The 7,027-nt window shown below is 32.1% G+C and overlaps 1 long non-coding RNA gene across 1 annotated transcript; it reads right to left on the bottom strand.

Moving 5' to 3' along the window:
- Nucleotides 1-750: 750 nt before the first annotated feature.
- LOC127733103 (uncharacterized) lies at nucleotides 751-4,961 on the bottom strand. Its single transcript, XR_007996752.1, has 3 exons — nucleotides 4,715-4,961; nucleotides 3,808-4,438; nucleotides 751-2,101 (listed from the first exon to the last, which is right to left on the bottom strand). It is a non-coding gene; the product is annotated as an uncharacterized LOC127733103 (long non-coding RNA).
- Nucleotides 4,962-7,027: the final 2,066 nt, after the last annotated feature.

Raw genomic sequence — 7,027 nt, 5'->3', positions numbered from 1 at the left:
ACCTTCCCTTTTCTTTATTTTGATTCTAATGCAAATGATTTTAGTCCAAAGTTTTCAGTTTTCAGTTTCTATAAGAAAACCCTCAGTATATTAGATATTGTTTTCATTTCCTGATTTTTTTCAAATATAAAAATTGACAAATTAAATTCATGTAGAAATATGCACAAAATAAGATTATAAATGATAAAAATATCTTGTAATTTAACTTGAACCTTTGTGCACAAATGGTTCAGATCAACCTATTCCCAGTACTGATTTCCCCCGTTACTTGTACTGATGCTCCCACAATTTGATGCAGTATATCCTTAAAAAATAAAGATTAAACAAGGAATATTTGCCAAATGTGTTAAAATTGTACAATTAAATGAGACTTACCTTAAGTCGAAATTTGATTGTAATTTTGTTGAACCTATTTATGCTGAGAGTTAACATGAGATGCGCACGCAGATCGTAGAGGTCACTTTTCAGAGAATGTAACAGAGCACATAAGCACATGATACACCAAAAGAAAACTGGGTGGGAATACGAGTGATAGGGAGGGCATGTTAACTCTCAGCATAAATAGGTTCAACAAAATTACAATCAAATTTCGACTTAAGGTAAGTCTCATTTAATTGTACAATTTTATTGAACCTATATGCTGAGAGTACCATGAGATTTCAGAGATATGTGATCTGTTACTCATGTTCACTGTAATTTATTACAGCCTCATCAATCATGATTTATTTTCAGGCTTTAAAAAACAAGATGTTGTATCAACTTTGTATTCTATCAAAGTACAAAAGTAAAGTAAATCAAACATACATTGACATATGCACATGTTATGTTAAACTTTGAAATGTCATTGATTGTAAATCTAACATATGTATTATCATTATTCATGTTATACATGAGACTTATCAGAATTTGATAAGATATGACTTCTCAAAACCTTCACACTATAATTATCATTATAATTTTGTTTAGATACAGGTTTATCATAAAATTTTCTGAATGTTGATTCATTTGACCAACCTGCCGCTTTTAAAATAGTATCTACTGAAGTAGCACACCGTAGTGCTGCAGATGTACTTGCTGATCTAGTACTATGTGGTTTGTATATAGTTATGTCTACACCAGACGTTTGCAAAACAATCTTAACCCAACGTCCAAGAGTGTCTTTAGACACATGAGAATATGGTTTTATACAGCTCAAGATTAATCTTTGGGTTTTCCGAAAACATGATGTTCTAACTAAATACTCTTTTAGAACAGTTACAATACACAGACTATTATCCTCAATAAAAGCTGGCAACTCTATTGGTTGTAAATGCCTCCCTGGCTTTGAACATTTCAATAAACTTCTCACATCTATATATATGTTACTATCTGTAACAGTTATATCATCTAAATTTAAGCTATGAATGGTTTGTAACCTTTGACCTGTTAACAATAATAGCAGTGTAACTAGCTTATATGATAAAACACGTAAAGATAACATATAAACTGGTGTTAATGTCTTCAAATATTTAAGCACGACTTCAACATCCCAGGTTCTTTGATATCTGGGTAATGATGGCTTAAGATTGAATATGCCTTTTAGAAAGCGCTTCACCAATGGCCATTGCCCAACAGTTTTTTCTTGATTTCCAGACATAAATGAAGATAACATACTTCTGGCAGTATTAATAGCACTGTAACCTAAACCTATTTTATATAACGAAGTTAAAAATTCTAAAACATTTAACTCAGTGGCTTTAAATGAATTAATTTTTCGTTCACTGCAAAATAACAACCATCTTTTGAAATATGTCCAATATTGTTGTCGAGTAGCTGGTTTCCAAGATGCAATGATGATTTCGGAAGATTCTTTTGATAATCCATAATTTTGCAAGATTTCCCCGATATCCTGAAAACTGCTAATCGTAATTTCACTAAATGATGCTCTTTTGTTGGATTCTGGGGTTGATAAAGAAGATTTTTTCGACTGTTTATTATAAATGACTGTGCCACAATCCGATGAAGTATTTGTGGAAACCAGTTCTGAGTGTTCCACAATGGTGCCACTAATGTCATGTCCGCTTGATCCTGGTCCACCTTTTGCAATATCTTCCCTATCAGACTGAAAGGTGAAAAACAATAACAATTAATGTTACTCCATTTTACAGAAAAAGCGTCTACTGCTTCAGCATATTTATCAGGAAAGTAAGAGAAATAACGTGGTAATTGATGATTTAATTTTGATGCAAACAAATCTACATCATGTGGTCCAAATAAAAAATCAATAATATTAAAAACATCATCATGCAATTTCCACTCAATATCCACATTTATTGATCTCGATAGTCTATCTGCTTCTATATTAGCAACTCCTGGCAAATGACAAGCAGTAACCCAAATTTTTCTTTGTATACACCAAATCCACAATTCCTTTGTCAAATTGTTTAACTTTACAATGCGGCCACCCATTTTATTAATATAATTCACTGCGACCATGTTATCTAGATACACTTTTACATGAATGTTCTTTCTTGACGAATAAAACCAAATTAATGCTAAAAATGCTGCCTTAAGCTCTAGAAAATTAATATGGTTTTTCTGTTCTTCATATGACCAAAACCCTTTGGTTTCGAACAATGTATCTTGCACAACTGCACCCCAACCAGTGTTTGAACTATCAGTGTTAAGAATAAACTTCGGATCTATTAAAGTCATTGGTTTGAAACTACTATTTATATTATTAACCCACCAATTTAAATCTGAAATATTTCCATCTGACAAAGACATTTTTGCATCAAAATTTCCATAATTTTGTTTTAATAATATATCTTTTGTAATTTCTAAAGACTTTATATATAATGGTGCATACTGTACACCTGGTTCCGTTGCTACTAATTTTCCAATAACTTGTGCAAACTCTCTTATTGTAATCTCTTTTTTGAGAATTAACCGACTACATAATTTAATTATATTGTCTGCCTTTTCTTCTGTTACTCTAATACACATTGTTATTGAATTAATCACATAACCCAAAAATACAATAATTTGAGTAGGTTGAAGTACAGATTTATCTGGATGTATGGTAAAACCAAGATGATCTAATAATTGTACTGTGTCAATTATATTACTTTGACATCCAGAAAAGGTCTTGCTCACAAGTAAACTATCATCAATATATGGTGTGTTGCAATGTCCTTTACTTCTCAGTTTTGAAAAAACAACTTTTAAAATTTTTGTGAAAATTCGCGGTGCTGTTGTTAATCCATTTGGCAAACAAGTGTATTCATACAAAACCTCATTCCAATAAAATCTAAGATATTTCCTATCTTTTTCATTGATGCTAACAGAATAATATGCATCTTTTAAATCAACAGAACCAAACCAGCAATTTTGTGTAATGTTTGTTATTGCTGTTTTAAAAGTTTCCATTTTAAAGTGAATTTGTTCAATATCAAGATTTAACTGTTTTAAATTTAAAATTACTCGATAAGTGCCATCTTTCTTGGGTCTCACAAAAATATTTGAAACATACTGATCCTTAATTGGAGTAACAGGTTGAATAATTGTTTTTGAAATAAACTTATCTATTTCTTTTTGTACATATTCATTTTCTTCACTGCTGAATACAAGTGGGTATGGCTTTATAAGCTGTGTAGGAATGTTTTCAAATTCTAACTGATAACCTTTAATAATATTTAAGATCCAATAGTCAGATGTTAATTCCTTCCATCGATGAAAAAACTTTGAAATTTTCCCCCCAATAAAATTATTAGGAATATTTTGAAGTTTTATAGCAGTTAAGTCAATCAAGTGATCATTTGTACTTACATCACTATCAGAAATAACATGATCTACTTTTTGTCTTTGTTTTTCTTCTTGTTGAATGTCTTGCTGCGGTCTAAAAAACCATCATCATCATATTTCATTATTCTTTTGATTGGTTTTCCTCCATCAATGTGGCGTTTTCTTTTCCCAAATTTATGAGGAAATCCACGCCCTCCATGGCCATGATGGCTACGTCCCCTGTTAGAAGACTGATATGAGTTCTTGGGATTATCATACGTATAATTATGGTCCTTCCCAACTTTTTTACACACACTATGCTCCGCATCTAGCTCTTTGATTTTTTCCTTAATATCGTCCCCAAACAGCATGTCAGTGACTGGTGTGGTATCATCACACAGACCTTTATACTGGGGTTGAATGTCCCCCTTAATGAAACTCCTTCTTCTGAAGGTTATTTCGCTATAACAAGCTTGAAATAGCTGGTACGTATCTCTGCACGTAACTGCATATGCTTGCAGTTCCTCTCTAGACATTCCTTCTTTCTTTGAAGATTTATCCACAAACATATCCATCATATACATCAATGGGCAAGCTGTTTTAGACAAAAGATTCTGTAAACGTTGTAATTTTACATCAACATCTTTATTCCGTGGTGTCATTTGTTTCCAAATACCTACAATTTTAATATAAATTTAGTATATATACACTAAAAGTTTATAATGTGTATATTATTATTACATGTAAAGGATTTTTACGCAATATTTATACGTGTACACATTTTGCATGATCATGATAATTATTGCGAGTTTTTAATCATATTTATAATACTATATTATTTATTACCATGTAAATTATGGTTTGTATTATAAAAAATTGATTTGCAGATACACTTGATTTTTCACAAGATAAATTTTTTTTTAAAATGCAATTTAATTGCATAAATCCTCACCTATGTTGACTCGTGGGACTTTTAGACTGCTCACATTAGCAGACTTATCATATTTCTTTGTGAGATCTTTGTATTTTTCTTCATTGACTCGTGTCCTCAGTCCCTGGTTCATGTATGAGGCTAAACCAGAATTAATTTTTGGACCTGTCTTTTCATCTGAACTAATGAAGTCTTTCATGGATTCTAAGACATTTTCATTTTCTGCCTTTTCAATATCATTATCTACTTCATTCTCAGAACATGCTTCATCATCACTATCGTGACTTTCGTCACTAGAAATATCTGAATATAATTCAGACGGTGCAGATATGTTTTTAGTTTGGTTATTGTTCATATCATTATCAAACAAACTGTCCAGTTGCGATTGGTAATCATCCTTTGTGGGTTTATTTTTCACGACCTTTCTTGGTCCGGCCATTGTTGCCGATTGTCTAGGATTTACCTTTGTGGAACTTTGTGTAGTATCAGTTCTTGAATTCTGATTTTTCATCAAAGTTTGGATATACAATTGATTTTGCAGTAGCATATTGTAGATATCCGGTGTGACTACTTCCGGAGTGTGAGTGACAGGAGCATTGCTCATGGCTCCTCCTCCTACATTAATGTTTTCAATGCTTGCTTGAAACCCACTAATATTGTTATCATAACCTGGCGAAATAAGTTGCCTGTGGTCATTCATAATGCTAAAAATATTGTCACTTTTTGAACTAGTCTTGGCCGTGCCAGAAAGTTCCGATACCGAGTCAATGCTCGAATGTTCAGCCATGTCATTAACAAATGTATGCTGACAACGTGACAAATTATCCATCACAAGCTACATCGTTAGAATATTAATCCATCAAAAAACTATATCAAATCGTAAAGTTTGTATTCCAAATGTCACAAATATATCAATTTCCAGTTAAAAACAATTAAGATATCCATTATTTTCAAATAAACATAAGAGGGATAAAGTCCATGACTTGACCTCATAAGACCAAATACGCTAGTGACCTCTACGATCTGCGTGCGCATCTCATGGTACTCTCAGCATATAGGTTCAATAAAATATACACATGAGCATGTTCTATTAAAAATGAATGGTCAAAAGGAAAAACAGTCTTTCATTTTTTACTTAAATTCATAGTATCGCAAATGTTTTTACTTTACATGTTTTGGCTTATCAAGTCATCAAATTATAAACGTCATAATTATGACAAGAACTACATGTACAATTCAGAGTTGGAGAGGAGGGGAAGATCGAGGGATAAGCTGGTGGGTAAATTAATAATTCAATATATATATGAGTGTTCAATTCAGGGTCAAATGTTACAACCAAATGTTTATATGACTTAGCAATGCGAATGTCCTGGCTATATGAAATAAAGTTTAGATCTGGAAAGTAAAATTAGTAACTACTATGTTCTCAGTCTTATCTTAATAGTAAAAAAAATTGCCATTTCCTTAACTATTCGTCCAGCTTATTCAAGTCATGGTCAACAACTGGTTTGATTGGCAGTGTATTAAGACCGAGCTGCTCGTCCAAACATCATCAGCAAAATGTCTACTAAGAAAACGAGTTAATCAAATATGTCATTAGTTTATATATATATGAAATATTTTAGTCTAAGGTTCTTACTGATTCTTGAAGGACTTCAGCGGGAAAGTGACCAAATACAGATTTTTTTTTTTTATTTTCGCTCTTTTTGTCTCCTTTGTAGGTCACTCATAAACTATTTAACAAGTCACATCAAACTGCATATTCTTTCATTTCTTTTTTATAGAAGAATCTTTATCCAACGTTATCAAATAACTTAGAAAAGTCACACAAAAAACACAACAAAATCGAAGTAGCTAAATTTAAATTAAACTGCTGAGAGCCTGTGTCGCTCACCTGACTCAACTTGGGTTTTTGAAATCATAAAAAAGATAAAAATCATAACAGATACTTAAATAATGTTTGATGCCAAATTTGGTTGATATTGGCCCTGTAGTTTAATAATTAATCCCGGTGGCCATCTTGAACAGTAAATCAGCAACAAAGAAGCAACACTTCATCAGCACCTCACAAGGAACATTTATGACATGTTTGGTTTCATTCTATTGAGTGGTTCTCTAAAAGAAGACATTTGTATGTATTTCCCATAGGGTCCTATGTTAAACTAAGTCCCCTGCTTGCAGCCATCTTGGATGATGGTTCGGCTACAAAGTAACAACACATGTTCAGCATCTCATAAGAAACATTCATGCTATGTTTGGTTTCACTTCATTCAGTGGTTGTCTAAAAGAAGACATCTGTATGTATTTCCCATAGGGTCCTATGTTAAACTAAAT

Source organism: Mytilus californianus, unplaced genomic scaffold, assembly GCF_021869535.1.
Source record: "Mytilus californianus isolate M0D057914Y unplaced genomic scaffold, xbMytCali1.0.p SCAF_3, whole genome shotgun sequence".
Lineage (NCBI taxonomy): Eukaryota > Metazoa > Mollusca > Bivalvia > Mytilida > Mytilidae > Mytilus > Mytilus californianus.
Note: the sequence above shows the minus strand (reverse complement) of the source record. Positions and strands in the feature narration are given on the sequence as shown.